This window comes from Neovison vison, chromosome 12 (genome assembly GCF_020171115.1).
Source record: "Neovison vison isolate M4711 chromosome 12, ASM_NN_V1, whole genome shotgun sequence".
Classification (NCBI taxonomy): Eukaryota; Metazoa; Chordata; class Mammalia; order Carnivora; family Mustelidae; genus Neogale; species Neogale vison.
Genome location: NC_058102.1, coordinates 58239041 through 58248323, shown reverse-complemented (window position 1 = coordinate 58248323; position 9283 = coordinate 58239041). Strand labels below are relative to the sequence as shown.

Genomic DNA, 9283 nt, shown 5'->3' with positions numbered 1-9283 from the left:
TAGAAGGCATAGAAACAGGGCACGATTCAGAGAAATCCCAGGAAAATTGATATTTGAGTCTCATCTCTTCTGTGTACGTGGTTTTGTGACCTTGGAAAACATTGTCTTTGAATTTCAGTTCATTGAGGATAATAAAATGACAGGATTTTTTTTAAGATCCGAAGTTGATAATACATATGAAATAAAGTCTGTCATTACTTTTATTTTTTTAACTTAATACTACACTGCCTTCTCTGGGTAGTAGCTATTTCTGTAGAATATCAGAACTTCTAGAAAAAGAGAGCCTTCCCTCAGTAGAGGCCTCACACTTGGGCTTAAAGAAGTATTTGATACAACTATTTTAGTGTTCAATTAATTTACTTACTTAATAAATAAGTTTACTTATTTAGTAATGATATAACTAATTTAACTTAATTAGGTTCTATTATTACTCAGACATGGTGAGGCCAACAGATCAGGAGGCAATTGACATTGAAAAGATAGTTTGTTACAGTTCCCAAGAGGAAAGACCGTGTCATATTTTGGGGAACCACCAGGATTTGTCAGGAGTCAGAAGGAGCAAAGGGAAAATATAAATGAGAGCCTTTATTGTGCTTTCTGTGGGAAGGAACAGGCAAGACCAGGTAAGCATGCTTAAGATTGGCTGCTTTGAATAGTATCAGCAGGCTCTTGGGCAGAGGAGCTGTCCTTAGTTGCCTGGACCCTGGCCCTGGGGTGTTTAGAGCAGGTGCATAGTGGCTCAGAATGTGAAAGCCCAGTGAGAACTTAGTTAAAGAAGGTTTTGGGGATATGAGCTCTGGCTTGGTTGCAATTGGCCAGCCTTAGGAAGAGCAATCTCTCCAGGGTTTACAAGGCCCCAGATGTCAAGACATCAGAAACATATGGTTAACACAATACTCTAACACCCATCTGTCATGGGACTCCTCTCCCAACTCACCTAGTTTGGTCCTGCTCCAAAGGAAGGCATGCTGTTTTCTTCAGGCCCCTGTTAATACACGTTTACCTTGGGTAGGTGGGGGCTAGGTGGTTACTAAGTGGTATATTATGAGGGAACAGTTTATTGATTCATATTCTCATCCATTTATTTAAATACTTACTAATTAATTATAAGTGTGCCAAACAAAATTGCCACCTAAATGAGCAAAGTTAGCCTTGGATGAAGATGCTGTAGAAGGGGGCATTTCAGTTACAGTGACAACAAGGGGCAGCCGGAGGCCATCAGACTGACTGTGGGTCACGGTCAGGGAACAACAGAACAGGGAAAGTTGGATGAAGAAGAGAGTCACTGTGAAGAGGGATGGACAGGAGGCTGGAAACAAACCACAGAAGTCTCAAAGTTAGGGGAAGAGTAGTCACAAGGAAAATAGTTCACTGCAAAGGGAAAGAGGCTCATCATGGACAAACTATTTCACAAGGACTTTGGAACCAGCCCTATTTATTTTACCTTTCTGAAAATACCTGGTTTTCTAAGCAAAGAAAAATAAAACGGAGTGGGATGTATCAGACCATGTTCCTAATTACAGCATTTTTACATTTCGAGAGAAGAGAAAAAAGTGGAAGTAAAAACCTCTTTTTAGTTTGAACCTTTGGAGAACAGGTATTCTAGAATCAAACAAACAAATGAATTTTAAAGTCCTACTCATATAAGTTTGAAAGAGAGTGCCCCTCTTTCAAATTATTTCCACAAGAGGCCAGTGTGTCCTTTTCTTTCCATTCTGTCATTGCTCCCATGGGTTTGACAATGAAATGTCTGAGTTACAGGGGGAGTAAAGGTAAGGAGAGGAGAGTGAGGACAAGGGGTTAGGTTACTTGTACAGGTTATGGAAAGTGTAAAATCCAGACATTAATGTTTCATTGTCCAGGTAGTTTCACTAGTCTTTTTTTAATTGAAGGATAATTGACATACAATAATATTGTTTCAGTCTCAGGCATACAACATCATGATTTGATATTTATATACATTATAAAATGGTCACCATGATAATTCTACTTATCATCTGTCACCATACAGAGTTATTACAATCTTATTAACTGTATTCCCTATGTTGTACCTTACATCCCATGTCTTATTCATTTTCTAACTGGAAGATTATGCCTCGTAATCCCCTTCACCTATCTTGTCCGTCCTTCCCATCTACTCCTTCCTTCAGATTTAGAGAAATGAAATTGAATGGTATTTGTTTCTCTCTGCCTGACATATTTCACTTACCCAATACACATTAAGTCTATCCATGCTATTGTAAGTTGCAAGATTTCATTCTTTTTTAATGTCTGAGTAATATTCCATTATATATACCGTGTTTTCTTTACCCATTCATCTATCCATGGACAACTGGGCTACTTCCATATCTTGGCTTCTGCAAATAACATTGCAGTGAATATAGGGGTGCACATGTCTTTTCAAATAAGCGCTCTTATTTTCTTCAGATTAATACCTAGAAGTAGAATTTCTAGATTGTAGGGTAACTTTATTTTTAATTTTCTGAGGAACCATTCTATTTTCCATAGTGGCTACACCAACTTACATTCCCACCAACAATGCACGAAGGTTCCCTTCTCCCCACATCCTCCCCAACACTTGTTATTTTGGTTGCACTCAGTCTTAATAGCAGGATTCAATTTCTACATTAGGCCCACTGGACTTAAAATGGGAACACGGTGTTAGCCTAGGCTTGAGGAAGAAAAAATAGACAAGATATTACATAATTCTAGCTGTGGTGAAGTAAGAATTTTAAAATTCACAAACAGGTTGTGTCAGAGGTTATGTTTCCCAGGAAGAAGACTCTGAGACTAAATTTCCTTGTGGGAAGTTTATTGGAGAGTATTCTTGGGATTGTGGGGAAATGAAGAAAGTAGGATTGGGAGGAAAAGTTGGGCTATGACATAGTCACAATGAAGGTTCAGATTACCCCATTAGGGATATTTAGTGCTGAGGTGTCCTTGCTTGGAGTTGTCTCAGATTGGAGAATGGGGACCAAGCTTTTTTACCCTTATTCTGTTATCTCTCCTTCCTGCTCCTTCCTCCCTCTGCCACATCAACCTTCTTGCTAATAATTACTACTCCGCAGTCCATCCTTTATAACTTTCCTACCAATTCATGGTCTCTGTCTCTACTTCTTGCTCCATCTTCACCTCATCTGAGAAAGTTGTTCCAGGTCACCACATGGAGAAGAGGTTGAAGCAGTTGAGTTATGCATCAGGGCTGCACAAAGGAGTATGATCAGGGAAGGAAGTATGGAAGGAATACATTGAACAGTGTATTGAACATTGTGGCCCTGTCCTGAAGTCTCTACACTACATCAGGATCAGGAGACTCTCACTGGTCCCAAAGGGCATTCAACCACACTTGGGCAAACATGCCACAGAATGAGTAACTCTCACTCCACCACACTTGGGCAAACATGCCACAGAATGAAGATAGGAAATAATTACTTGTGGTCTAACTCCTTAGACCTGCAGCCTCTCTTGGATTGACTCATTCTGGTCACTCCACATGCTCTTTTCCTTCGAAGCCACAAACGATATGCCAGGGCTGGAGAAGGGAAGAGAGAGGAGGACTTCCAGGGTCAACAAGTGGAAATATTGGGCGTTCACAGCAGGCAGGTAGTTTGTGGGAAGGTATTTACATGATTGTGAAACTATGGCAAACATAAGAAGGGTAATGTTGTTTTGTAGGATGCGGGCAAAGGGTCAAAGAGCCACTGCTTTCTTGGGGCCAGTTGGTGTTTAGGAAAGACTGGTAGCCAGTGAGGTTAAGGCTGGATATAATTATGGAAGCCAGACCAAGTGTTAAAATGGCAGTTTACTAAGGGCTATAGTTTTAGAACTGTCATCAGCTTATGACCTTCTAGTTCTCCTTCTACCTTCTCATTTTCAAATTTGCTAAATTATAGAATATTCAAGTCCACCAGGGTTTCCTGAAGGAGAAAATTCACCATTTTCCAATCTGTGTGAGTTTAATTATATCTTCGTGTCTTAGCATAATGATTTCTGGAAAGCTCAAGTCACAAAACACAATTTCCACATAGTTCTCAAATGTTTGGTTTTAAGCACAGTGTTTTCAAGTTCCAAGAAGAGATAGAAATTTCAAGAATAAACTTAAAAGGACTTTGTCGTGAGATAACTAATGAATGAAGGAGGAAAGCTGTGATAACCATCAAGCATGATCTTAAAAAGGAAGCATTGGGAAGAGGCCATATATTAGTTACAGTTCTTAGTCACCAAACAGAATACAACCCAAACCACAGCAAAAGCTGTTTTGTTTGCAGAGCTAATATTAATTTCTCATGCACCTCTATGAATTCTTGGCCATGTTTCTGTAAAGGACACATCCCTTAAACGGATTCCAAAAAATCCATCAAGATTAAAGCCTTCATTTTTTCTCCTTAAGGGAGGGCAAGCATCTAAGATTGGAGCAAAGTGGCCATCATTGTAGGAAAGAGAAGAAATGTCAAGGGAAATCTAAGGAAAAAGCCATTTCTCCAAGCAACTGTCTCTTCCATCAGTTCTCTGCTCTGTACTTCAGAGACTGTTACAAGGTTTCATTTATTTAAGACATCTTGTCTTTTAGAATGTGTCATAGGAAAATGTCCATGAGAAGAGTCGAGCATGGTATACAGTTCATCCCAAAATGCCTGATGAAAGGATCTGCCTCTTTAGACAGGAAGAGTTAAGTTTTAAAGTAATGGGACCCCCCCAGAAAAAGCAGCATATGGGTTCCAAATGCCACACATCTCTTCAAAATTAGCCCAATGTGTTGAAGCAAATTAACTAGAAGCATCTTCTATAAAAATGAACGTAGGAGCACAGGTACCTCCCAGTGTTTATGTATCATACAACTTCTCTAAATCAAACTAATGGAGGAATGGGGGGAGAGTGTGGCCCTACTCTTAGGAAAACTGAAACAGTTCCGACTTCTCTACTAAATTTAGCATGTCCCCTTGGGAGATGTCCCTGTGTCTCATTTTTCCCTTTCCCATCATTTTCCCTCACTTTCCCATTCCATTAACATGTGAAGTGGAGTTAATTTTAACTTTCTATCTCCTTGCAAATAGAGAGCAAAGATAACATGAAGTGAGGAATGGGGAAGCTTTCTGATTTGTAAAAATACACACTGACTCTGGCCTGGACCCAGAAACTCTTCTGAGCAAACGCGCTACAACCCTCCATGCACACCTGCGTGGGATGCTGAAGCACCACTAAGGACAGACCCACAGGGCTGAGGAGAGGGGAGGAAGCTGGACAACCGCCCACACAGTCTATCCGTTAATACAGTCAACTCTAAATTTCTGCTCACACGTGTGCCAGCTGAACTGTCTCCACATTCATCTTCCCAACCCAGAAGAGCCAAAATGGAATCTCCTCGTTTGCAGGAACCATCCGGTAGTGTAGCTACGCACTGTTCTAATCTAATGCTATTCGGGGGTGGGAGGCCATCTGACGCCTCCAAGTCTCCTTGTCCTCCATCACAGAAAAAAACGTGGTGAAGAAAATGGCCATAAAGTTTCTTTTCAACTCCAGTACTTGGGGTTTTGCAAATTGGAGGAAAAGAATGGCAGAACTGACCAGTTCATGTCCCGGGCACCAGGCCAGACATTCTACCTCGCCATTGTCTCCTCATAATGAAAATAACTTTGGTTCAGTTAAGGCCAATGCAGCCTCAATCTCCCACTGGTTTGAAAATCAGTCACTAGACTCAACTCAAAAGCAGCTGATTCTATTTCTGTCTAACTTTCGGTGCCAAAGCTCAACCCCCAGTTTGTTTGGTTTTAATAAATTTATTCTGTTGTTGCGGACATTGTGTAAAATGGAAAAAAACAAGTCTAGACTGGTTTGAGTTCAGGAAGTTAGGGGAGGGTCTCTTTATTAAAAATAAACATCCTCTTTGTTGTTTCTTTTTCACTCTTTTCTCACAAATCTGCTCCCAAAGCTTTTGGAATCCGAGCTCCACTGCGTGATTATTGCCCCAGATCCCTGAAGAACCCCTGACTGCTTCATGAATAAGAGCTCCAAGAATACAAGAAGGTCTTAAGGGAAGTTAGCAGTAATAAAATTTGGACAGGACAAAAAATTAATTAACTGAACGCTGGTAGGATCTTTTATCTTCCTTTTATAAAAGCTGGCACATTAATCCCAGTGAGTGAGACCCATTTTTATCTTCATCTCCCACTCTATGTTTTTGGCACTCCCACTGTTAGCTTTAACTAAGGATGCTGGTCTTTATCATTTCCTGTCCCAGGTTCTATCGTGAGATCCAGGACTGGGTTCAGCCCCTTCTTTTCCACCTTTTAGGGGTTTTCGTTTCCTTATGAGTCTGTCTCTTCCTTTTCTCCCCATGAATTTTGTGCAGTGTTATTAAAATATAGGGGTTTATGATTAGTGAGGTTCACAAGTGACTTGCAAAATAATTATACTAATAATTATTTCTTTAAAAAAAAACAAACAAAGATTTTATTTATTTGTCAGGGAGAGAGAACGAGGGAGTGGTGGGCAGATGGAGCAGTAGGCTCTCCAGTGAGCAAGGAGCCCAACGTGGGACTCGACCCCAGGACCCTGGGATCATGACCTGACCTGAAGGCAGACAGCTAACTGACTGAGCCACCCAGGAGTCCCACTAATAATTATTTCTAGTTCTTCAGCAAACATTTGGAAGGGCCTTGTAGAAGGTAATATATCCTGATCGTTAAGTGCACAGGCTCTCAGACACACACTTCACAAGCTTTCTTTGCTTTTCCTCTCCACCCCTTCCTAGTTTGTACTAAGGTACTAGGTATTCATTCTACATAGAATATCCACTGCACCTTCCCTGACTGGCAACCCCTCGTTAGCCACCTAGGGCCACACTCAGATGGGTCTTTCTGGAGGTCCCCTTGGGCCTAAGAGCTCCCCGTGTACATGATACAGGGGTATATCAACTAATACAGCAGTGATCATATCTTATTGCCACTATTATTGACATATATGTCTAACTTTCTTTTCAAAACATATAGCATAGGTACACCTGGGTAGCACAAGTTAGTTAAGGGCCAGACTTGTGGTTTCAGCTCAGCCCCTGGTCTCAAGTTGTGGGATGGAGCCCTGAGTCAGTCTCCACATCCAGCATGGAGTCTGCTTGAGATTCTTTCTCCTTCTCCCTCTACCCCTCCTGCTTGTGCTTTCTTTCTCAAATAAAAATAAATAAATAAGCATATACCACACATGGAGAAGTCATTACAAAGTTTAGCTATCTCTCGGATTCATCCAAAAACCTGTTGTCAATCATTTCTTTCCACCACATCTATGCTAATCTGAAAAATACATGAGCATGTGACAGTGACCAGTCAGAAAGAGACTGCACAGAGTTTGTCTTTTTAGTGTAGAAAACTAAGTTGCCTCCAAGAATAAATTTGCTGGAACGTGCTGATTTTCTTCTCTTAGAAAAATCTCTCTCTCTCTCCCTATACATATATATTTCCTCCACCCCCTATCCTCCTGAGGAAGACAATACAAATTAGCGCCTGCTGGACAAGTTAACTTTTTGGAATTTAACTATTTACCTAAGAGCTTTTGGAAAATTATACATATAAATTAGACATTTTACTGATGGAAAATTAAATCAGGGAGGTGGGAGGAAGTGTTGAAGTATGATATAAGAAAACTTTTTTGTTTTTTGAAGTAAATGTGGACAAGAAAAAGGAAAAAAAAAAAGCAAAGGCAAAAAAAAGAAAGAAAGAAAGAAAAAAGAAAAGTGAAAACCAAAAAAGAAAAATGACATTGGAGGTTTTCCCATGCGAAATGAGGAGACACAAAATGTGGTCCTCTTCTGCTTCTCTTTCTATCTATCTGCTTATCTTTCTCTCTCTCTGGTTTCTGGGTCTACTGGCTTGACAGATGGCCACAGAAGCCCTAGGAGATGGGTCACATAAACTCTGTAACCAACAATTCAGGTTAACCAATTCAACAGATATTCAAAGGCAGTCCAAAATAATGGAAAAACTCAAAATAATGGAAAATAATGGAAAACTCAAATCTGAATTTTGGTCTCAGCTCCAGTGTTTACTCATTCTTTGAGGAGTTTAGCCTTTCCAAACCCAGAATGGGGATAACATACATACCTGGGAGGGTTTTTATGAAAATTAGAAATAATATAGGTGAAGTATCTTGAATATACTAAATAACAAATATTATTATTATTATTATTACTAAATAATCTCTACACCCAATGTGGGACTCAAACCCACGACTGCAAAATCGAAAAAAGAAAGAAAGAAAGAAAGAAAGTGTCACATGTTGTACAAACTGAGCCAGACACTCATTATTATGAGTGACTGGCTCACTCACTTATTATTATCACTCACCTATTATCATTATTATTACAAAGTATATAAAGCAACATAAGTAAAACATGATTCTTACTCTCAGAAAGGTTTATAAGCAATAAAGCCAGAAAAAATTTCAGAAAAACTTTCTGAAAATGTTGAAGAAATGAGAGCAAATTCTTAGCAATAATCGCGCCTCGGATAAACCTCATTGGCTACGATACTGCCACTGCGCAGAGCAAATTCTTAAAGACACATAGAAGGTTGCAAAATTTACCCCCCAAAACAAACATACTGCAATGACTTGGCATTTTTATTGGGAAATAGATTTTTGCTTGGTTATTCTCAGGCTAATTAAAAACTATATCAGTGATCACACGCCACATGGGACTTGGGCTGGTCCAAAGGAAACAGACAAGATTTAGATAGACAGAGGGAGAGGAAAGCATTCTAAAAGATAGGAGTGGTGTGCAGCAAAGGGACACAGGTGTCTGAGATAATCCTGAGCCTTCAAACACAGCCCAGCCACTGTGGGAGAAAATTTGCCACCCTTGCTTTATTCAGGGTTTCATTCTGGAACTTTTCTTTTACTCTCATATCCTTGCCCAAGGCTCAGAGACCTACAGCTGATCTCTTAACCAGTTGCTACATTTTCCATGTATAGCCCGGAACTCTACCCTGGGACACATTTAACATTGTTCCTCTGGTTCTATCCCATGCCTTCCCTTTCCTTGATAGTAACTTGAACTTGACCAATAAATAGCTTGAACTTTAACTTGACCAATAGATTACTCAGCCTGATCCCATGAGGCTATAACAGCCAGGATCCATGCCGACTATTTGGTCCCCAGAGAGGGAATGGAAAATACAAGATATTTGCAAATTAATTTGACTGAGGCAAAGCATTTAGGAAGAAGAGTGGGTAAAACATTGACAAAATCCTTTACAGAATTATAGAGTTCTTTCCACACTGCTTCTCTCATGAA

The 9283-nt window shown here is 40.0% G+C and overlaps 1 pseudogene; it reads right to left on the bottom strand.

The window, feature by feature from the left end:
- Positions 1-8405: 8405 nt before the first annotated feature.
- Positions 8406-8538, bottom strand: LOC122892740 (annotated as a pseudogene).
- Positions 8539-9283: the final 745 nt, after the last annotated feature.